Genomic DNA, 24,649 nt, shown 5'->3' with positions numbered 1-24,649 from the left:
ACACCATCCTCTGCTCTTTTCAGAGGACTTAATCGCTACAAAGGGTGTTCAACATTTTGCCTGGTTTGAGCCTTTTTCAAAATGAGTGGTGCTTACATTATTATGTGCCCAGCTGGCATGGGGAATCACACACAGACAAATTAGCAAAATAATACAATTGACACTTTGAAATAATTAATCTTTAATTTAAGAGAGAATTAAAAACATGGGCACAATCCCCTACAAATATTGGAGTAGCTGATTGTGCACAGTTCTCATTTAATCTGACTGCTCACAGGGTAAAGCAGTGACCATGCTGGAGCTGAGGGCAGAAATCCCACTGACTTTCATTGGGTCAGGTTCTTACTCTCCACATGTGAGTGCAGGTGCAGGTATTTGCCGACTTAGAGGCTTGCATCAAGTTTTTGATGCATTGATATTACATTTTTTCCCCCCCAGGAGACTAATAAGCAGGGCAAAAACCACTTTCACAGCCAAGTCTTTATTCTTTGTGTAGGATTAACTCCTAGTTAACAAGGAATATGTTTAAAGTTATTTTATTTTGAAAACAGGTGAATAAAGAAACATCGGGGTAGGCCCTCAAGCTTTGTTGTTTGAAATGCCAAATGAAAAACAATGTCTGTACTGGGGATTTTGGAAAACCCTGAATGGTGATTCTCTCTCTTATTACCTCACTTTTATGTTTTAAAGTCAAGTAGAGGTAGATGAGGTAGATTGTGCTTTATTTTATAAGGCATTTGTATAAGGGAACCTGCATCTTTTCAGTTCAGAATGAGATAAACATCATACATAAGCAAATACAGGCAGTATCAGTTCTGTCTTTTGATACCCATCTTCACCATATCTTACAAAAATATAGAAATGATTCTACTGCTCAACACTGAAAAGAATTCCCCTGCCTCCAGGTACCCTGCAAAACTGTAGGAACAGGAACACAATTCATATTTATGAAGAGAAAAAAGACTTAATTCCTGCTGAAATCTCTATTCCTCTTGGTGGTCTGGCCATAAGTGAACTTGGCCTGGTTGCAGCAGGGTGTAAAGCCCTGCATGTTGATTTTACTCAGGAGTACCAGTCGGGGCAGTTGCATGTGGAGAAGTATATTTGCTTTGGATTGAGCTGAAGTGACACATACAATGTCAATTTGGCAGGGATATAGTGCACTGCAGTTACCTGCATCTTTGTTTTCCTCAGTCATGTTCACACCACACTAAAAATAAAATGTAAGTCTAATAAGCCACGTCATGATTAAATCTGACCAGTTTGGGTTTCAGATGAATATCAACACATGCTGGTTCAGGGGACACTCCAGACATGGAGTCAAGGGAAATGGAGTGCAGCCACCCAGCCTGAAGTCATGGCGTGTCTGACACCAGGACCTCACACTTCAGTGCTCTTCCAGTCGCCCTAGTGTAGACCTAGCTGGAGAACCGGCTTGTTGCTGCTAGTTTATACATCACCTAAGGGTCTGCTTAGAGTTGCTTTCATCCTTGCTTGCATTAAGATGTCATGATCCTGTAGCTTTACAGCATAAGCTGTGTAAGATCAGTGCTTTTCATTGAGGCTGCCAGCATCCTCAGTGCTGATGGCTTCCTCCTCAGTCCTGAAGAATTATATTTAGCCATGCTATGGATAGCAGAATGGAGAGTGGCTGGGATACACAGCACTTTAAAGCAAAAATCCTACAGGGAGCAGCAAACAAATAACACCTGGTCTCTTCTTTCACTTTCTCCCAGCAGTGGCCTGAGTGAAAATAGGTATTTGTATTGTGTAGCCCACACCTATTTCATTAAAGTTCAAAGCTTGAAAAACATGCCTTGCTTTTCCATACTTCTGAAGGGAGATACAAAATAGTGCTAGTGGGAGGGGAGAGTGCCGGGCTGGGTGTGGAAGCAGGGGTTAGGGTGGGAGGAGGTGATGCAGGCCAGCACATCACATGCATCGCTTTTGTGTTCCTGATCTGACCAACTTCTCCCTTCTTGTCCCTGCAGCGACTAGTGACAGGAGAAGGTCTTAACTCAGGGCTGGGCAGCTCCAGAGATGGGAGATGGACTTCTTCCTGTGTTTTATTGGCACAGTGGTGGCAACTCCCTGTCTGGCACAGGCGGCAGAGACTCATCACAGCCCTGGACCAGAGCACTTTCTCAAAACAGTTGTTCTATATAGAAGCAATACAAAGCCAAAATCAACTAAACCAAAACAAAATGCTGGTTTGTTTCCAGGAGATATGAATTCACTGCAATAATTTATAACTTAGCTGAGGTTTTGCACTATTGAATTTGTAGCAGACCTCTCGAGTTTAGAAGGTAGGATGCTAAAGAAACTCTCCAACTCCCTTCAACTGAGTAAAACAGACACATTTTCATGAAAAAACAAAGTTGAACTGAACCATTTTGCTAGCCAAGAAAATTGACTTGTACACTATATGAAGAGTATAGCTCCTCAGAAAAGAGGAATGACTACTTGTGATTAGAAAAGAGAGAAAAACACCCTAGAAGATAGTAAAAATGAAGAAAATGGCAGTGGTCATTTCAGAGACAGATCCAAAAGGTGATTGGAAAGTAGATCACATAGATTTCTAAGGAGATTTGCAATTTAATTAAGTTCCTCTTATTTCCTGCTCCTGCATTTCCTTGTGGTAATGGAGCATGCTGAATAGCAGGGATGAGAAGAACAGGAGGGCAAAAGAGTGAAAAGTCATTGAATTAATAAAACATAATCATATGTTTTAAAACATCTAGCTTAGCTAAATTTAATGTTGGGGCAAAATTCCATTGTATTATGAAAGTCTTAACATTTCCAGAAGAAACCAAAGGAAAATTAAATTAAACCTTGAATTGCTTTGATTTCCCTTTATTTTGTGCTTTTCACACAGTTCTGACCTTTTTATTTCCTGTCTTCTCTCACAAAAGCAACAAACGGTACTATCCAAGCTCTTAGCAGCTTTTAGAGAACACAGCTGTTCCACTCAGGTTTTTTTTTGTTTTCTTTTGTTTTGTTTCATTTTGCCAAGTTGTCTGCTTCAGGCAAGAGAATAATTTTCCTGCATTTATGTATTAAAATGTATTCAAGGAAATATAAAGTCCATTTATAGAACCCACAGAAATAGAAAAATGTCTTAGGCGGTCTGGGATGCAATATAGTATTCTTTTTCTCCTAGTAAATATAATTCTTTCTCAGTGTAGGGAGGTGCATAATAAGACTTTATTAGCTAAAAGCTAGAGCTGAAGAAATAATAAAGAAAATAAACCCATCAATACAGCAATCTGCAACTTTTTTGACTGTGCTGCATGTATTTTAATGTGTTCTTGTCTGAGTGCCTTTGTGAATGATGTTGTATGCATGGCTTGTTACAGAAAATTTATTTTCTCCTTTATAATATTGTTTGTACCTGAATGTGTTGCTTGCAAGCATATGTGCAGTTGTTAAGAGAAATAATGAAGTACTATCTCTTATGGGAGAAAAAAACATGGTTGGTTAAACTTGTGCATCATGACCCCAGCTCTCACAGTCGGGAAGACAAGGTGATGAAACCACGGGCTTCCTGAGCGCAGAAGCATGTAAATGCAAATTCCTTTGTGTGGATGTGAAAAGGGGCTTTTAATAGAAAACTTTCTGTAGGCTTTTATTGAAAGGATAGGAAAAAAAAAGATCTTAATTCTCCCTCTTACTTTCACACTGTGAAGAATTTAGTCCCTTTTAAAAAATCAAGAGTTTGTTAAGATGTCTGGAGAGTGCTCTTTTCCCTTCACAAAGGGAATCCACCGAGCAGTTCCCCAGCATACAGAAACAACAGTATACAGACCTCACCTGCCAAAACAGAGAGCCACCTGCTCCTCGTTTCTAAACAGTGAAAGCCTTTGAATTAGCCAAAAGAAACCAGTGTGTGACTTCAAGTCGCAAAGGTCAGGTGCCCCAGTAAGAGCATGGGCAGCTTGGAGCCGTCCTTGGGCAGGTCCCACCACGGAGCCGTGGGAGGAGGTCCTGGTGTAAGATGCCTGGCGGGGAAGTGTGAGCCCCCAGAGGTTCCTGGGCTGCAGGAGGTGTTGGAAGGCAATTGCCGAACAGAGGAAAGGCTATCAGTGAGTCACATTGGGTTTGCTATTCAGCGGCTCTCACTAGCAAACAATTAACTTCAAAGGAGAGACTGAAATTGGAAAACAGGATGGCCAGCATGGGCTGCAGCCAGTAGGAAATGGAGCAGAATTGCATTTTATTTCATGCCACTGCTGCCTTTAAGAACATTTTCTGTACTAATTTTTATGCAAATTGAGAATATAAATGCATTTTATCCCAAGTTGTTTGGGCTGGGTTAGTAACCATGGTTTGGGCAGTGGGTGTTGACTTAAGGAATTTCATTTTAGACAACGTGAATGTTGAAGAGATTGGCCATCTCTGGACCAGGAACTGAAACTTGTATGGGTGGTGCAGCGCAGAGCTGATGAGTGCATGGTGTGGTGGCTGTGCATGTCTGCCTTCAAAGAGCATCTGAAATAAGCAGCCAATTTTCAACTAATTTTTACAGAAGTCCTCTTACAGAGAATTTTGTTTTTACATTAGTCTAAATAACTGCAGAGAAGCAAGGGATCTGAATGAGAGAGAAAACAGGGTGTAGGGGAATCCTTTTAGAACTCTCTCATGGTCAGGATTCCTGATTTTTTTCACCCAGGTCATCTGGTTTCGACTCCTGTGTATGGAAATCCAGAGAATATGTTACCAATTTTCAGCTGTGTGCTTGGCGGTGCAGCAGCAGCCATGGACTTCCCTTCCACCTCCTAATGACCCTACTGCAAAAAGCTCATGCTAGTGATGCAAAAAGCTGAAATCAAAGTTTGGTTTCAGCTAGATGACAAGTCCTCAGGAACCCAGTGATCCACAGCTGTAGTGGTAATAAATCTGATTTTTTTTTTTTTTTTTTTTTTTTTTTTTAATAAATATTGGCTTTTGTAAAGCTATGGGCTTGGTTCCAGAGCTACGTGGTGAAATTCCCAGGTGTTTTCTGTATCACGTCTGTTCTGGCCTGCAGCATCCGCTGGGCCCAAGATGCATAGCACAATATGAGCTCCTGTCAAGTTAATTTAGCTTTCTGTGTCTGTTTCAGGACGCAGCCACCCGAAGCAGACTGCTGACTCTCCATCCTTTCCACCTGCACTCTCCCACCTCCACCTGTGTGTTTGCACTGAATATTGTGCGTTTGATCATGCAGCTGTACAGTGAATGCAGTCAGCCCATGGATCCTGCTGAAGTCCACTGCTATCCTACAGAATTTATTTTTGGCAGGATCTGTGAGCTGATCCAGTTTGCTATGCGAATGCACCAACTGATACAAGGCTGGTGATGGAAAGGTATGGCTGGGGTTACATTTAATTAAAAAAAAAAAATATATATATATATATATATATATCTTATTGTACAGATCCTTTCTGCGTCTGTATTGGATTTCTCAACCCGTCTTACAAATGGATCAGGGCTATAGGGTTTTTTTTTGAAGGGAAAATGTCAAAGCCCAGGGGACCTGGCCTGAGCCGGAGGGTTGTTAAAGAAACAAAGGAAGGATAGAGTGGGTAGATCATTACCAAATGGTCCAGCTACATGGGCCCTGCTTCCCTAATGAGCCTGACAGCATGCAGTGCCACCTCCCTCTTCATATGTAAAGCTAATCCCTTGCCCTCTCTGACAGCCGGTATTTACATTTGCAAATGAATCCGTCTTCCCACATCGCCTGAGCAGGGGCAGGGAGAGAGCAGAGGGAGATGGGGTGTGCAGCATCCAGGGACCTAACAGCATGGTCCAGGCAGGGTGTATGACATCCCGAGAGGTGCGGGGAGAAGCACCTGGGTGACAGGAATACCAACGGGGCTGGCTCTGATGGTACTGATCCCAAGCAGACAAGTTAGCTAAACCTCGTTAAACTCAGGCAACTGCTGATTAGGAACTGGAAACTCAGGTGGTGTGGAGATGAAAGCAGTTTTCTTCCCTTTTTTCACCCTACCCCCCACTTTTTACATGGCATTACTATTTATTCCAAGCTATAACACCCAGACCTTAAATGCACTAAGGAACCACATGCCCTAAGACTTTATGTGTGTGTAGTATGACAAAAAAGTAAGTGTGAGGCTCCCCATCAGAAGGGTTGTGCGAGTGGGAACCTGCCACACTGCTGTGTGATGTTTGTTGTGCTGGCAAGAGCCTCCTCCTGAACTTCATGAGAGCCACCAGAAACAAAGCAAAGCTTCTGTGGTCCCATACTCCTCTCCCGAGTCCCTTGGCCACCCATCCCTACAGCTCACGTGGATGGGTTTAAGGCATGTTAAGGAGCTAAAAGTAATCTTTTCTGAAGAGAGACACAAGGTTTGAGGATGGTTTCATTGTCTCAGTGCCCTTGAGGGAGCGGGCACTTGTGGACCATGGGGTAGGAGCTAAGGGTCAGTTCAAAGTGCCACCAGGTCTTACCCTTGGGTACTGCTTAGTCAAAAGCATTTTCATCAAGCAGTTGGTGCTTCTGGGAGGCCAGTGTGGAAAGTAATGAGAGTTTGTGTTACATTCTCATCTAATGACAACCGAGTCATTGATTTGACTAATTTGCTGGGAATGATCCTGGAAATGCATTTCTGATAGGAGAGTGAAGGCGAGAAGTCATCTCTCCAGCATGGGGTCTCGTGGTAATTGCTAAATATGCTGAAGCAGGGGAGAAAAAGGTGGGACCATATGCACTGTATTCCTTCTTTTGTTTTATGTGAATAAGCAGTAATACCCCTGCAAATGCAGAGAAACCAAGAAGGGAAATCACAGCCCTTCCTGCAGAACACAGCAGGGAGCCCTGTGCCTGCAGCTCGGCCATTGTGTGCCTCCCAAAGACGGGCTTGTTCTGCTGAAATGCCAGGCGTTTCTGGAGCTAAGGTTATCCCCTGAGCAGCATATATAAATAAGAGATTACTTGCAAGCTCTGCAGCCAGGCTTGGGTTGTAGGAAATGTTTGTTTTCATTTCTGTCACTAGGCAGCAGGGAACCCGTCGCCTTTGTTCTGGGGGTCATGCTGCTGGAGATGGCAAATATTGACATACATGGAGGTAGTTTTCATTTTCATGTGTTTCTTGTTAATTCTTACTGCTATGTGATTTTGCTTCTGTGTTCTCTTGTTTTCCAACACCTTTTTTTTTTTTTTTTTTTTTTTTTCCTCCTTGGAGGATGCTTCCCTGTGCTGACTATATTGTTCTGGGCTGCAAACAACATGACAGGGCTGTAGGGGATATTACAGCCTCATAGCCCTTATGGTGACTTGCCCCAAATGAGCTGACAGCTTCAGTTTCAGCCCAGTGTGATAGGGACAGGGGTTCACATGCCGGAGGCATTAATTAGCGGGCATGACAGGGATTCTCTTGTAGAAATTGCACTTCCCTTCTGGTCCTTTCACAGTTGTCATTTCAGCTCAGGGTTCAGAAATGTTGCCAGGTGCTGCACACTTCATCCTGTATCTGCTTATGCTGTACCTGGCTGGCACCAAGACAGAGAAACAATTTTTCAGGGTTATAAAGCATGAAAATGAAAGAAAGGAGACACAGAGACAAGCAACTTGTCCAAGATACCTTTTCTTCTCTCTCACTGCACTTCTTCAGACAATTTTCCATGGTGCACTCTACATTCAGCCAATGATTTCTACTTATTACTGGTCACAGAAAATACATGCTTCATTACTGATCAGTTCTGAAATTCAGGAAAGCTGTCATGCAATTCAACTCACCGAGGTACAAAGATCTTCCAGGAAGAAAAACAGCCACATTAGGAAAATCTGGAAATGTCTGCACAAAACCTGTAATATGAAACAATAAAATGTGAGAATAAACAACAAAAATTGTCCTGGTACTATGAGATCAAATTTGTAAAATCCTAGTTTATTTTCAGTTAATCACAATGGATAAGCAGGAAATAATGTTTTAGCACTGCAGTAAATATTTGCAGTAGTACTCCTTGTAACCACATAGAATGGGAATTTCTTTAACATTGGATGCTCTCCAAAGAAAACTGTTAATTTTTTAATTAAAAATAAATTCACAAATAGAAAGGCTGATAGGGACCTCAAAAAGCCACCTAGATCTTTGCAGCAATGTCTCAGTTTTTGAGGAACAAGTTTGATAAGGATTGCTAAGAGACATCATATTAATGCATCACAGCAACTAAATGGTTCCATAGTTTATATTGAAATATTACCAACTATTACCACCCATGGAGGTAGAGTTTTCCATTTCATGCGTTCCTTGCTAACCATTTCTGCTACATAGTGTTGCTTTCCTGATGATAACATGTGTGGACGTTCATTTCTTGCACTGATACATCCTGGGTAGTTAATCCACTATTCTGAAGACTCCCAATTCCTTGTGTCTATGTGCAGTATTTCTGAAGCATCTTGGTAACCATGATGCTTTTTCAAAAGAGCTGTCTTGGAAATGATTGCATAGCAACAGTCATTTAAAGTTTTCTGTGAACAAAAGATAGGGCATTTGCCTGACCTGCTCATGATTTAGCTCCTCAGCCTTCATACATGAATATCCAATTACTCCTTAAAGCTCCCGCAGTGGTGAGGGAGGGAAAGGGAGGAGATGCTCATAATCATCTTGCAATTATGATTCTGCCACTGTCCTTTCCCTTTCATCTGAAAATTATCCAGATTCGAAGTGAGTCATTAGTGAGCTGATCATGATAGCAGGTATTTGTTAATAAATACACTCAGAGCAGTTTGGATGAATAATCCTTGTGTGTTAAAGGATTCTTTGGATTGTCTCATAGGTGGCTGTGTGATTAGCCATTGACCTTGTGTGTTGTTTCTGTCCCACCTGGGTGAATGAAGGATCTGAGGAAGGAACAGAGAGCTCTGATTATAAATTACACTTTCTGATGCAAAATGTTGGACTGATAATAACTCATCGTACAATCCGTGAAACATTCAGCATTCACAAACCCCTCATGATTAGAGTCCTCACAGAGAAATGGCAACATGCCTACCCTGAATCATTCACAATTTTAATTTGTGAACATAATCATAAATCAAGGCTCACTCTGTAGGAGGGCCTTGGCCTTTGGCTAGTTGTATGGATGCAGTTTTGTTCAGCAAGAAGACTCAGCACTGGCATTGGGAGAGGTTTTCCTTGACAGGGAAAGGGATGTTGCTCTTCACAAACTCAATACAGAAGGTCAATAACCCCAATCTGCAAGCAGCACCCAGGGGCAGCTCTCTGATGTCAAAACCCATCTGGTTTGACAGCATCAACTTCTGCTGGTGCTTTGAAGGCTGAGGGCTTATAGACCTGATGAAATGCTGACCCAGCTGCCTGGCTGATGGCACTCTAAATTTACCATGTCTAGTGCAAGAGGTAAATCTCTGTGTGCCAGGGGAAAGCAAAGCTATTACATATCCTCAGAAGTCTTCAGGATGCTGCCCTTATTTATGTAACCCTCTTGCACTGCAAGGTACTTCAATAAATGGTGATACCACCCTCATCAGCCAATGCTGAAGAATATTTATCCATTACGGGGGGCAAAAGACAACCTCCCCACTTTCAATCCCAAGCAGAGGAGAGGACTCCCCATCTGCCCCAGCCCTGCCTTCTCCCCTACCGAGGTGGCTACACGAGGCAGCCAGCTGCTGTGACCCTCTGTGCCTTTCCTAATGTCATACAATGAAGATTGTAGCTTGGATGAGGGAAATACTCATCACAGCACAAGGAACACAGTCCCGTTCCTCCCCCACCACTTCTAAGGACTTTAAACCTTTTAAACTTTAATCTGATAGACACTTCTGGACCATATGTAACAGAGGGATGAACCAGCAGTTGCCATGGGGTAGCTTGCATTTCATAAAGGCATAAACAAAGCTTTTGAGGGAATTTACCTTATTTTTCTTTATTATATATATGTATACATATGTATGTATATATATACATGTATATGGGTGAAAAATAGAAAAGAAAAAGGTTGGTGTAAATAGAGGACTGAAGCTAAATATAATATACAATGCATTACCAAATCTGTGCTTAGCACCCTATTTTTTCAGTGGTATTATAGCACTGAATTATTTATCAAACATTAACAGTATGTACATGTATATTTAATGTAGAAATAATCATCCATTTGCAGAGGGGTTTTAAATTAGCACATGGGAGAGGCTGCTTCCTTGGGTGTTTGCACAACTTTATAGAAGCTGCCCTCCCTCAGCCTGTGAACCCCGTTCTATTTTTGAACATACTTCTCCGAGTTTTGATGCTGTTTGATAGAGGTCTAATAGAAATGCTACTGTTTCCTCAGGCATATAGGGACTTTGATATCCCAAGGAACAGAAGAGAAAGAATATGGGCAGAGATGGGGACCCCAGTACACCCAGCAGGGCCATGTCAGAGGTATGGGGAGGAGGCAGGGGGAACATTCAGACCAGGAGCTGGGTGGGCACATCACCAGTAAGTCTAAACCAGCCTGATCCCACTACCTAAAAGTCTTGCAGGGGTGAGATACACTTCTCATTATAAGACAAAGCACCATAGGAAACCAAGCCATTGCTTAGCCATCCTCCAAAGCAGTCCAGCTTTTCCAAGTTTCCCAGCACCACCATCTCCCCACCAAGCTTCATCCTTGCCACAACCCAAGGATATACATCACAGTGTAATTTCACTGACCTATGGGAGCAGATGTTTTAAATCCTTGAGCTAACATTCAGATGTACCTCTTAAAATGAGGGTCCTGTTAAGAAACTGAGAGAACATTTTTGTATCTTTTTTTCCCTCTCCCTCCCACAAACACATGCAGCCCCTTTGAAGATCCCACTGCCTTTCAGTTGGAGGTTGGTGTCAAACAAAAGCCACACCAGCTTAACTGTCTGGCAACAAAATTTGAAGCTTCAGCTCAGTTTTTGAGTACATTGTGTGCAGTTTGAGAAAGATCAGGCCTTTGGTAACTTAATGTATTAGATTCCCAAAGCTGAAAATTTACAGTTTTGCTAAACCTACATACTACATCTTGATTATCAGCCTCTGGCTTCCTTCTCTACCTGGCATAAAGGTTTTGGTATTCTGCTTAGGTAGTGAGATGGTCCTTTCTCCAAAAAGACTCAGTTTGAGTTATTCTGGGCAGCTCTCAAGAGAGGGGAAAAATAACAATAAGAGAAGATTACCTACAGCTTGCAACACTCTAGCTGGGGAAAGAATTGCAGTGGTACAACTAAATATTTATAGCAAAACACTTACTAAAAAGCTCTGTACAGTAAATAATTACCATATTGCTTTAGTCAGGACTTCTCTGATGCAAGCCAGGCAGGGCCCATTCCTGTTGGTATTTCTGGATGGGAAGAAGCCATTATGCATATCTCAGTTGCGTGCTCCAGGATCGTAGGGGAGGATAAAGCACCCAGGAGATGCCTGCACCATGTTCTGCCAGCACCACAAATGCTTGAATGCAGGACACTGACTGGAAAGCTGTGGCAGCGGCTGTTTCCCAAGACATCCCATGGTCTGAATGAAGACACACGTTCACACCCAGCATGTGGCACCGTGTCCCACGTAGCACCACGCTGCCCTCTCCAAGCAGTGGCGAGGAGACCCACCACACAGGACCTTCTTGGGTCTGGATCTCCAAAAGAAGTAGATGTTGGGCTGAGATGATTTGAATTTGGCTTTTCATTTCATTTTCCTTGGTGATCTGTGTGTGCTTCCTTTTTTTTTTTTTTTTTTTTTTTTTTGTCTGTGTGGAGATAAATTGTGTTTTCCTTGCAGGATAATATATTTTGATCCTCTTGTGAACAAGCTCTCCTGCCACTTTTAAAACAGGGAGGCCCCTTAGAAATCTAAAAGACTTGAAAGACTTGATCCTCCTCTGCATTAATGCACACATGTATTGTCACTGATTGTTTATTCTCTCTTTAAACCATTTAAATGTATTATACAGACTTTAACCGTATAATTTTATTTCCATTTCAAATTGCACATGAGCCATTAAGCAGAGAGATTTGTTCCGTGCTAGTTTTTAAATGTTGATACAACAAACAGAATTTGCTGTGGCCTTAGCCTTAGAATAAGTCTGCAAGTCTATACAACTTAGAATATCAGTTTTATTTCTTACAAAATTCCAGGGCGTATAAACAAGGCAATCTGAAATGGTTGACAGCTCAGAGGTGGCGGATTGAGTAAGCCCTCTTTGTGATAGATGAACGTGGAAGCTATTAAAAGCTCTCCTGACAATGAAGAGTTTTCATTTTTAAGAGGTTTGGAAATAAAAAGTTATAGGATAAGGTTGCCTTTGAATGTGTTTGCTCGTGTTTACAATACACACCAGCATAGTGAAATGTGTCTTAGTGTCCACGGGAGGCAGGACAAATAAAAGACCATATTTCAACTATCAGTTGCCCCAGGAGCATTTACATCGTTAATGAGGATGATAGCTGGAATTTTTCTCTTGAGAGACATTGAAAGGAGCTGATTGATAATCACTGGACAACAGTGACTATTAACTTCTGTAATTCAACCATTAAACTATGTTTCACCCCCTAAAAGCATGGGGGACTGTGGTAAATTTGGTGAGAATTCTCCTGTTTGTTCTGTGAAATAATGCCATTCAATTAAATGGCAAAGATAGGGAGAAATGAAGATACCAAACATATCATGAAGAGCTCAGTGTGCCCACAGCCACTGGGCATCATCACAAGGCACTGCCAGAAGAAGGCCAGAGCTTGCTGGATGCACTCTGTGGGAAGGCAAGGCTCACCCTGCTGTCTCTAACAGGAAATGTGTCCCTGGGAAATGTGTGCCTCCCACAAACTGATTGTTCCTCTAGGGCTGTGGCAAGTGAGCAGAAATTAATACATTGCTGAGATTGTCTGGACACCTTGGAGACCAGAGAGGAAAAAGCCAAAGACAAAAGTCCTGTGTTGTGTGTTTTTTTTTAGGCTTCATATCATAGAACTGGATTTTTTTATTATTATTATTATTCTAATCCTTAACACATTGCCATCAGGGCAAGTGCTATACATCATCAGGAGATCTGGACAACATCTTTTATACAGATGGAGCGGTTAGACATTACTTGCACAGTCGAAATTGCAACGGATGGTTGTTTTTATTGGTAGCCATCAGGAGAATCTTTCCAAGCTGCTTATAAAGATGGTTGCATGGAAAATGTGTTAGGGTGGAATGAGGCCATGCTATTTATAGAGTGAATCTGCTGAAATAGTTCATTGTGTGATTATTCTTTGTCAAAATTATCTGAATCAACACAGCACCTCTTTACCTCTTTTGGAAGATGGAGCATTAGAGCAATTTGGTATGTAGAAACAGAAAAATATCATTCACGATCACATATTGGCTTAGTGTTGCAGTTCTGTCTTCAATACAGATCTCATGGCGTTCATAACCAGTTACTATTAGGTTGTAGGATAAACCCCCTCCCCGCAAAAAATGATATTATTCAGCACAAGTAAGAGAACATTTGCAAAACAGTCCATTCTCTTTGGTACCAACTTTAATATTAACTTAAATTCAGTAAATTTCAAAGATCTTGAGGAGTTATGGCCACGGATCAGTTTTGGTAATAAAATCTCAATGCTCAGCTTTCTTGACATATCCCAGCTTCTTGCTGTGACTGCTTCAGCTCCTAAAGGAGTGTAACAAAGAAAAGCTGGGCACAAGTAGTGTTGATACAATGAATTTGCAGCTTGCTTAAAGTTCACCACTCTGCCCCAACAGGATTTTATGGGAAACAAAAGAGGGGAAATGGTTTCTCTGATGGAACAGAAATCTTCTGGCTTTGCTTATAGCAAACTTGGTGCCACGTGGTGATACAACCCAGCAACACATAAGTAAGCACTGAGATCAGATTGGTTCCACATTCAGTGGAAAAGAAAAACAAAACAAAACAAAAAAGACAAAACCATCAAGCACCGTTAAATCACTGCAATGACCTCCAAATGAAAAGATTTCATGCAGGCATCACTGGACAAAAATCCCGTAACAAGTTTTATCTTGGCAATGGTAAGCTCATTCCAAATGCCTTTTAAATAGAAACACTGGGCAGGGGCCATTTCAGGGACATCTGGAGTGGGGAGTGCCCAGGGGTGGGTTTAGACATCCTCTGCCTTGGCCAGTCCTGCCCAGCTCCTGACGGCACCAGAGAGCCCCTGCGGCCATGAGACTTTCTTTACGGGTGGGGAACCAGGCAGAATCCAAATTTCTGTCTTCCTCTTCCTCCCCCCAGATCAGGAAACAGGGAAGGACCAGGCTGAAGTTAGAGATTAGGAGTGCATCTCCAAACCCTCCATCCTCAGCAGGACAAAAGGCCCCGAAGATGCCAAGCACTTATCCCATCCTGGCCAGAGCAGAGCTGTGACTGCTAATAGCAGATGGACGTTTTTTCAGGTTTAATCTTTAGACTTGTCTGAAGGAAAACTGAGGGAAAAGCCTCTGGGATCGTACTTCTCTGTGGCCTCATTGTGTTCTGCTGGTTTGAGGCAAGGCTTATGAAATGTCGGATTTAGAGTAATAAATAAAAGGCTAGTTATGGATTGGCTATATAGTTAAATTTTGACTAGAAAACCCTGCAATGCACTCTTCCCTGGAGTCAACTCAAGTGAGAGCCCGTTGGATTTCCTTCTTGATGAAGCAATACTGTTGTAAAGTAGAAAACATGACAAAAGTTAAGACTGCTGGACATGACATGTTGTGTTGTATTGCTTGACTGAAGCAAGGGCACATGGCTGAATATAATTTCTCTGTTGGAATGATTTTTGTCTTATTATTATTACTTTAATTGCCAGCATGATGCTATTTCACTGCTGAATGCTGAAAGCCAAAGAGCTAATATTCATTTTTTTTTCTTGTTTTCTTTTCCTCACACCTAATCAGCTGTATCCAGGACTTATGAAGGGCAGGTCTCTTTTGCAGTCTGGTGGTATGACTACAGTTTGTGTCCACATACCGATCTACCTTTAAGCTCACTCCCTGGGATGCAGCAACAGAGCAATGTAGCACAGATTTCGAAGCAGGCAGCTTGCCCGGCTATTTTGAAATTAATTTGGAATCCCATGTTACCATGTGGAATCAATGGTGCCCAGTTTGGTTGTTTAAATCTGAGTGGGAAACACCTCAGTCCACTGCAATTAGGCTCCCAGAGCACTGTGTACATGTCTGCTGAACTGGATGCCCCCTGTGCTGCAGGAACCCTGCACCGATGGAGCAGGGGTGAGTGGCTGGCCGCTGCTTCATAAGGGAGGGCACATCAGTGCTGAGTAATGAGCAATTTGTTGCGGAGGTTACAGTGTCAGTTCACTTCTAATTCTGATGAAATCTATGTTAAATCCATGAGAACAGTGTTAGTTTTTTTCTTGGACAGACCAGTTTTGGGGATATAAGTGTGCATTAAATCCTGTCTGGAAGAAAAACAAGTAATATGAGCCTGAGCATGATCTCTCCTAGCGTAGTTCTTGTATGTATATATATATTATTGCTGTTCATCCAACCAATTGTTTTGGATGTTTTGGATGTAGGTGAACTTGGCAAAAACTAAGGAATCCAGAGCAAAAAGGGAGAGGTGGCAAGCATCACTGCTGGTCTCCGAGCAGGGAGCAACAAATCTTTCTGCATGTGAATGGCTGAAGTAAACACTTCCAGCTCTGTTAATCAACATCCTTGTTTATTTATTTATTTTTTTTTCCACAAGGAGAAAACTGCTTCTGACTTTCACTGTGTGAGAACCAGTGAGCGAAGTCCACTGCTGGCATGTGCAGTGGGATCATCAACGAGGGTCGGGGAGTTTTGTGTGCTTGCAGGGTTGGAAGGCCCCATGTACGGTTTTCCTTGTGTTCCCAGTGGCTCCAAGGCACAAACCAGGGCTACTGGGACTCAATTACTCTCCCTCTGAAATGGAAAGGCTCAGACATGATGTTTTCTTGTCATTTTCATTAATTATGATTTACAGTTAAGAGGACCGATTCAAGCGAGCTGTCAGCACAGGAGGAACGGTGGCAGAGCTGTTCAGTCCTTTCTCCAGGGATATGATGGCATTAATAATATCATCATTTTCATTTTTTTTTTAATCTTTTATACAATCCATAAGAAAAAGCCTTTGAAACACCTCCTCCTATAGCCTGTCTCTGCCAGTAGCTTGTAGCAGTTGCTGAGGGAAGGGACTAATTATGTACTCTCAGATAGGCAACTGCTCTAACTAACAGGCAATTATTTGCTGGATTCTTGTATTTAAAAGTAGAGAAATTAAATAGTAAATGCAACACATAATTACTGCAGAAAATTGTGAAATGTTCAGGCAAAATGACACATGGCATCTCAGTGGGATAAGTCTGTCACGGTTTGGGAACGGATTTATTTATTTGGAGTAGCTTTAATTTTCCCTGCTTCTTTTTTCCATCTGGCCATCCCAGACTTTCATCAGCTTGACCGGTGGCCATTCACCTGTGACAGGATGGTTGGCCTGCACTTCACAAATGTTTTTCCCGGCATTTATTTGTGCAGCAGGGGTGTATCAGCCATCCAGCGAGATAAGTAATCGCATTGCTTCTATTAATACTGTGCTTCAAAGTATTTTTTTCTTCAACAAGACAGTGTTTCCCACACTTCCCATCCAACAAACAGGCAGCCTACTGGCTGCTGACTCCTCGGTGCCAAGAGCCCAACCACTGCTGTTTCTCTTTTGTCATCCTCTGCCCTACAGGTTTCTGGGGAGAGGACAGAGGAGGCTTCTTTCCCCTTGCACCAGTAAATGAGATAGCAGCCGGCAAGGTCAGCATCAGCACCTCGATTACAATCAGCTGGGTTATCTGCTCACCACCATCAGGAACTGTCTTTATTAACAAAGGGCCTTCAGTGCAGCAGCAGATAGCTACTGGGACAGGTTAATGGAGAAAGAAGCTACTTTTACAACCTGCTATTTCAAGATAAATAATTACCCAGAGCATTCCTGATATTTGGGGTAAATTCCTATTCTGCTTCTCATCTGTACCCTTCCTTGTTTCTTTCTTTATGCTTTCTCTCTTTTTTTTTTTTTTTTTTTTTTTTTCCCAACCACAGCGTGTTATATCTATAAAAGATATGCATTTTTATATTCTGTCCAGATTAAAAATACTAGGTAGTTTCAGAGAAAATGCATTATTAAACCTCAGCTTAGTTTCACAGGGTCAGTTTTGTTATTATGAATTCAGAAATATCAGAACAGCCCCTCTATCATGATAAAACAGTGTAGCTATGACAGTTAATATAAAGTAAAAGCATGCGTTCTGTAGCTAAACGTTTATTTAAACAACATTATTGTTTATATATATATATATATATATATATATAAAAAACAGGTCTAGTCATCTGAATTACTGTTGGAGAATAATCTTGTTTTATTCCAAATAAAAACTAAATTTTAGACAAATTTAGTCAGTTCTTTGTTGTTGGTAGCTGCCTTATGTCACCTAAACTGATCTGGTTTCACTAAGCTGGAACTTCTTCAGTCCTGTTCTTTTCAAGAATGAGTGGCCAATGGGCAGGAAAAGGATCCTAACTATGGATCTCTTCTTCATAAATAATCAAATTTGCTGATTATTCATTACTTGTTATACCTGTTTGACATTACATCATTCATAGCATTGACTAATAAGGCATCACAGAAGTACAACTACATTATATTAATGTTCCAGTAATGTACTATTGCTTATGTATCCTGAAATGTTGCATATTTTCAACATATACAGCACAGCAGAGGCACTAATCTTCCTGCAAGTCCATGAATGAATGAATGTGTTCCAGCACCATGTGCCGTCCTCATAAATCAGCTCATTGTCTCTTAGGCATCAGTACATATAATTGAAATTGATGTCATGTTTATAACCCCTGCTCACAGAGCGCGTGTATGGAAATGGGCTCAAATCTATTGAATAGATGTTTTGACCTTAGGCGACCTTCATTTAATTGTCTTTCATACAACATGGAAGAAAATAGTGGTGTCACAGGAGAAATTAATATAATTTTAGCGAGTTTTCTCTAGCAGTCTCATAAGGTCAATTATGAAGTTCAGTAATCATGATGGATGTTCTTTTGATGCAGACTGATTGAGAGGTCAATATGGGGATTTTTTACCTGTTTTCAGAGACTCACATGAGCTGCTGAGCAATATTCCAAAAAGACATACTTCACTGGAGTGTAGCTTACGGGGATGTAAGAAATGGAAATTTATGTCAGGAGTTTAGCAAAGGACTGAGCTGAGTGTTAGACCACCTACCAGATAAAATTACACACTCAGCACCGCATCACAGAAATGCAATGTGTGAAGAATAGAAATGCCATGGCTCACTCTCACTTCTGGGAGAGGCTCTCCTGTTTTGTCTTCACTCAGGAGACAAAAGAAGGCCCTGAGATGAAAGCCCAAACCCCTTATTGATCCCAGCCACAGCGAGGGGTGACCATGTTGGAGGACGTGGACAGACAACACCTTGGTGTGGGCCCCGTGGCCTGTTGATACGAGCACGCAGGCTGTATGGCCTGGTCTCCATCAGCACCCCGGGGCAGGGGCAGCCCGTCCAACCTGGAGGACACAGAGGAGCAGGCACAGGCATCCATCGCGGTTGCCGCAGCCCACCCCGTGCATGCCAGCCCCTGCGGTTGGCCCTTCAGAGCCTCCAACAAAGAAATGATCGTGGAGGCAAATAGATGTGTGTGCATGATGGGAAGGAAGGAGGAAGACGGTGGAGCCAAGATTTGAAGTCACTTGTGTGACCTCCTGAGAGGTGATTGTAACGTACACAGTTTTGTAGTTAACACTCACGTTGTTTAATTTTCTCAGTAGGGAGAAGTGCTTCGAGCCTTTCCAAGGTAAATAAACCACAGCTACTTCGCACTCTGCGTGAATGCCAGATCCGAAGCCTGCTGCTTCTTCCTCCACAGCCTTTCTTTTCAACACCTGGCCTTCCCATTCTGCTCAGACAATAATCCCTCACAGCCCGCTCCTCACCTCCCTTACGCATTTTCCATCACAGCTCCTGCAACTTCCCTTGCTCAGCTTTGCAAAAGTGCCCACATCCCACTCAAGTCCCTTCCAAAAATGCCCAACAGGGCTCCACTCTCCACCTCCCCACCCCTTGACCCCTGCTATGGGTGGATGTTTAGCTCTTCCAATGCCTCAGATGCAAACACCATCCTCTGTTATACTGGGGGAGACTTCCCAGCCCCCTGTCCATGAGCAGGTCTGCAAACATCATCCCCTCTGCCCACTGTCTCCTCCCAGCCATCAGCCCTGGGACTCCCACACTTCCCACCAGCCCCCTAGTCTCCGTTTCTGCTACCCTCCAGTGCCTTTCCAATCACTTTGTGTTTCCAGTAGCACACTGTCCCTGATAACTTCCAGGTCAGGGATGAGTTAAAAGAATGAGCTCTTTGATATTCAGAAAAATATTTCAATTCTGGGTTCTCTGTGGTGTGTCCAGATTGAACTCCTGCCTGCACTAGACTCCCCAGCTTGTCTTCACTTTTCAGGAGAGCTGTGCTGCTGGCAGTAAGACCCTTTTCGTCTTCTAGAATTGAAGCTGTTGATGCCACTGATAAGGCCAACCATAAGTGTAGGCAGATGGGCAAGGAGCATAACGTTCTGTGTCCAGATGCAGAATAAAAGTCTTTATGTCCATGCAATGTGCGAAAGGGGTACAGATGATATATACACACAATGACAAAAACCAAACACCTTCTTGAATTACTACCAGGCTTGAACATGTTAAGACAGATCAATTACTTATAATCTTATAAACCAGGATATATTTTTCAAATGAGTAAAGCTGTTGAGTGCCTCTGCCAGAACTGGCACTCAAAAATAAGACACGGAGATTTTCCAATATTCTCCTTAGGTAATTTGTTTAAGCAAAGATTTTTCTATTTTCATCATTTAATAATTCCTCTGCCAAAGCTGTCAGAGTTGAATTTTGAATTTCAATTCAACAGGAAAAAAAATGTTGGCTCATTTGACAAGACTGACTGACTTAGTGCCTCTCATTGACTTGAAGCTATAACTACAATCTGTGTCATAACTACCACTACTTCTGCTGAATATGTAATGCCAGGCACTGGCCAATTATACATCCAAAGTTCTGTACATATCAGTATCTAATTTCTTATTCCCATTACAAAAGCTGAGGTAAAATCCAGATCTAATGAACTCCATAACTAAAATTCCAATTTCTTCAGGTGGAGCTAAAAATCTCCTCCCAGATTTCCACAAACCACATGCATAAGAAGATATTTTCCATGCTGGCAAATGTATGGCTTTTCACATCTCATATTCAAACCTTCAAATAAGAACCTGCAATTCCATTCATGCGACCATATACAGTAATCTCTTGCTATCTTATTTGATGTGAATTACTACTCAGATATTTTATGGCACTCTCCACTGCAGTTTCCAAACCCCTCACAAATTGTAATATTTTACCTCTGTCAAGTACAGAAGGAAACCTGCAAGTATTTAAATGCAGATTAGATACAGCTCTGTAAAAGCTGATTAACTAACTTGGCCAGGACAGATGTGAATCACAGAAAGTCATGGGCCTGGTCCAACAGCAAGCAAGCATAGAGCTCAGAGTGTACAGCAGAGCTGCAAACAGGACCTGGTTCTGCAGGTTCCCAATGATTTCACAGGGCAGCCACCTCTTCTCTACCCACTTGCCTTGGTCTCGGATGCCCACCACTTTGAAAATGTGAGATGTGAGTAGTTTTGCTTGACCCATGGCAGTAACCCATGTTCCCATGTGTGTCAGAACTGATTCATGGATTTCTTCCCTCATACCCAAGGGTTTTCCTCATCTGTGCTGAAACCATACTGAGGGAAATGTTAGTCATTGCTTTAATTTCTTGAAAAAGTGACAACCCTGAAATCCCAACTAACACAGATGGAAATTTTAAAAGAACCTTATGTCTGATCTTGATCTCCTTTAGCTCAGCATCCAGCCAGTGGGAAGCCACAAATGTTCTATTTGCATTCAAGTCAGGTGAAGGAGAGGTGGTCAGGGAAACCCGTTCTAAAAATTCAGCATCACATGTAGGCATAATGTCAGAGCATGAAAATGAAAACACTGATGACTTTTTTTTTTTTTTTTTGCCTTTGACTCGGGGTGGGAAGGAGGCATTAAAGCAGGCATTAAAGTCTCCCTGTAAAGAGGCATCAAAGAGAAGAACGTGATGACCTCAGTGAAATTGCAAATTATGCCACAAATCTCAGAAATATGACCACTGTGGATCTCACAGGAAGCCTTTTGAAAAGGGGTTTTACTGTATGTAAGAGCCGCAGATCAGGGAAGCTGAGGTTAGCAATCAGAGCAGGGCTTTTAAACACCAGCCTGAGAGGTGAGTCAGGTGGCCGCTTTAGAGAGGGCAACCTGCTCTAATAAGCCGCTGCACTAATAAGGAGAAAGCTCATTTCATCCACCATTAAATATCCATTAAGGACTTTAATTCTTGCCACCTCACTTGTGTGAAGTGCAGTCAGCAGAGATCTATGTTTATTAAACTTCACTATTCATTTTGCCCAAAATGGCCTTGTATCCTGACAGGGAAAAGCCAGCAGTTCAATAGATAAATCCCATGAAAAATGTTTCCAACCATTTTGCTACTAATAACATACATGTAAATAGAAATCGGCTTTGGTTTCCTTAAGGAAGCAGATGCTTTTCAAGCTGTACTTAAAAAGACTGAATGTCAGGCTTTTCAAAGGTGTGCATGGGACACAGCCCCCACCAACTTACATAGGACATTGTGCCCCTAAGCGTAGCTCAATGGTGTCAAAAAGTATGAGAGTGTTTTGTCTAAGCTCTTGTAGATATGTTAGATGACTGATAATGGTCCAAATCACTCTTTCCCTGCAACCCATAGGTGCAGCTTTGCATTGGAGGTGTTGTTCATGGTGTTGAACTATGGGGAACCCATTGGCATTGCAGGGTGGTCCAAGCAAGGTGGCAAAAAGTTATATATTTTCAATTGTCTTTGGAGACAAGGAGTTGTGCTTCTTTAAAAATAGTAATCACAAACGGAGTACTTCAAAAAGGCCATTAATAATTGGTCAAAATCAGTTGTTTCTTGCTCTGGTTCTCTTTGTATCTCTCTTGGATTTCAGCATACTCCATGAACTGTAACATTCAGTTAGCCATAAGCTCACCTGGGGAGAGAGTAGAGTAGCTGGAGTTGCAGGCCACAGGATCATGGAATCATCTAGGCTGGAGAAGACCTTCAAGACCATCGAGTCCAACTGTCAATCAAATCCAACCCAATTATGCTTTGTTCTGTTTCCTAGTATTGATGCTCCAGGTGCTTATGGATTTGGTGCTGTACTTCACTTCTTTTCAGCTTCATTCTTTCCTTTTGAAGCTTACATCTCAGAAACCTTTCCTTCATACTGTTCAGCTGTCCAGTAAGAAATTAGATAAATCTTCCTTGGCCACCATGAATGATCATTTGCCCATGATCCATTAGCACTTGCTATGGCAGTTAATCAATTTTTGCCTGCTAAAGCGCAGACACTTAGAACAGATGAGGAGGCTGGACCTCCTCTGGGAGAATGAATCTGGAGAAGAAAAAGTGGGAAAGCAAGGGTGAAACAGAAGGCCGATGTCAATGAAGTGCCTCAGATGTGAAGCAGGAACTTGGCAATTATGGTGTGTGCTACTGCCCAGCTACACACAGCTCTTCTTCACACAATTGTAAATCTCATTCAAGCCTTTACTTTCCATCCCCATACTTTCTTAGGTTTAAAATTTTCTTTAAAATAGAATTTGGAAATAAAAATTCCCACACGTGAGTTTTTTAAAAAAACATCTTTACTTGTAACTTAAAACTTCTCTGTCAAATCTAGCTTGATGTGCTTTGTTTTGCAGAGTGCTATACCACAAGAGGCTTCTGTTCTTGTTCAGCTGAAGGCTAAAGGCTGTCTTTCATGGTGTTCACAAAAACTTCAATATCCTTCTGTATAATCCATCCTCAGGGTGTTTATGTCTGATCAGACACGGGAGGAACACAAGCCCTCTGGAACACACAGTCTTATTTCCTAACTTACAGGAGTTGAGATTAACGTCATATATTTCTGGGATCTCATAGAAAATGAAACCCCTAAGACATTTCAGATTTGTCACCTACTAATTTTGGAAAAAAATACTTTACACAAACTTAGATACTGTATCTTGAATTCATATTTCCTCTTCCTACATCAAAAACAACTAATTAAGTTTCTGATAATGTTTGAAAATATCAGCACTGCTACACTTTCTTCTTCTTCTTCTGATCAAAAAGCATGACAAATAAATCCTCTACAATAGCTTTCATTTAACTACTGGCACTGAATATCAGTCTACTTGCAACTGCTACCAGTTTAACAGACTTTTTTCGTATGGGAGAAAGTTTACCCAGCCTCAACTAAATATTTGGGGTTACAAGCTGTTAAGAGTGCTGTATTAGATTTATTTTTATAGCCCTAAAAGTGGTCATGGCAGCTTCTCAGCACAAACTTGGTATTAAAGCCCCTGCTTCAAAGAGCCTGTAAAGTAAACCATGGAAGATCAAAAGAAAATGAGTTGCCATGGTGGAATAAAAGTCTCATAGACCCATATTGCTACTTGCAGTATGGTAGTAAAATTTGTCATGGAAGAATTTATTTTGTGGTAAAGCTGGTCAGAACAAGTCTGATTTTACTTTCTTATATCAAAAATACTTAACAACATCAACAGCAACAACAACAAAAGCAACTAAAAATATTCTGAGTCACATTAAAAAGCAACTTGGAAACACAGAATGTTCTACAATATCAATATTGTGATCCCCATGGACCTCCAGCATTTTTTTATTTAGTGCAGACATTAAGGTGTTTTTAAATATAAAGCACTAACATGAACATTCCACTTAGCTTATCATCTAAATCCAAATGCCTCCTAAAGATTAAAGCTTCAGTCTATAAAGAAAAATGCAGCTTCTCATAATCTTTCAAAAATGGGCAAAAAGATAGGTGATTCTAGTTATTTTCCTTGGTCTCTCAGAAAGCACAGTACAGAGATATAAACATGCTCAAGATGGGGAAAAAAAATAAAAAACAAAACAATAGGTTATTTTTAAAATGGTCTCTGAATTAATTAGCTTCAGAGAAGGAGACTGTCCATAATGATGTACTTTAGCTCTGGCACAAGTACATAGATGAAGAGGAAAAATCTACTGACCCTCTCTGAAGTAGAAGCTGGATTTTGTCTGTTGGCTCACTTGTTTGTTGGCTTTTCTCTGTTTTAAAGTCTCCTGATGTAAGACGTCAAATGCTGTTGACTTTTGCAGATTTCCTGGGAGCTGTGCATCCTCCCCTCCCAGAAGATGGACTCCATAATTACCATTGTTGCTGTGATCAGCATATTGATCTGCAATGAAACAGCACAACATCGCCCTACCTGAATGAAGACTCGGAGAGCTTATTTTCATGTGAGAGTATATCTTTTTTTTTTTTTTTTTTTTCATGCAAAGTATTGAAAATATTATCAAATTAGTAAGGTTTTATCAGAAAGAGAATGTTATAGACAGCAAATATCTCAGAGATGGATCATTTTTTATTTATCAGGTAAAGTGTCTAATAAAAATAAGTAAAACAGGCAGTCAAGCTCAAATGCTTTATT

The 24,649-nt window shown here is 41.5% G+C and overlaps 1 long non-coding RNA gene across 1 annotated transcript; it reads left to right on the top strand.

Moving 5' to 3' along the window:
• The first annotated feature begins 3,936 nt into the window (after positions 1 to 3,936).
• LOC311436325 lies at positions 3,937 to 24,444 on the top strand. The gene is made up of 4 exons (XR_014692761.1): positions 3,937 to 4,082; positions 4,670 to 4,887; positions 5,102 to 5,345; positions 24,318 to 24,444. It is a non-coding gene; the product is annotated as an uncharacterized lncRNA (long non-coding RNA).
• Positions 24,445 to 24,649: the final 205 nt, after the last annotated feature.

Source organism: Aythya ferina (genome assembly GCF_964211825.1).
Source record: "Aythya ferina genome assembly, chromosome: 4".
Classification (NCBI taxonomy): domain Eukaryota; kingdom Metazoa; phylum Chordata; class Aves; order Anseriformes; family Anatidae; genus Aythya; species Aythya ferina.
The sequence above is the reverse complement of the archived record's forward strand: the minus strand, read 5'-3'. Positions and strand labels throughout refer to the sequence as shown.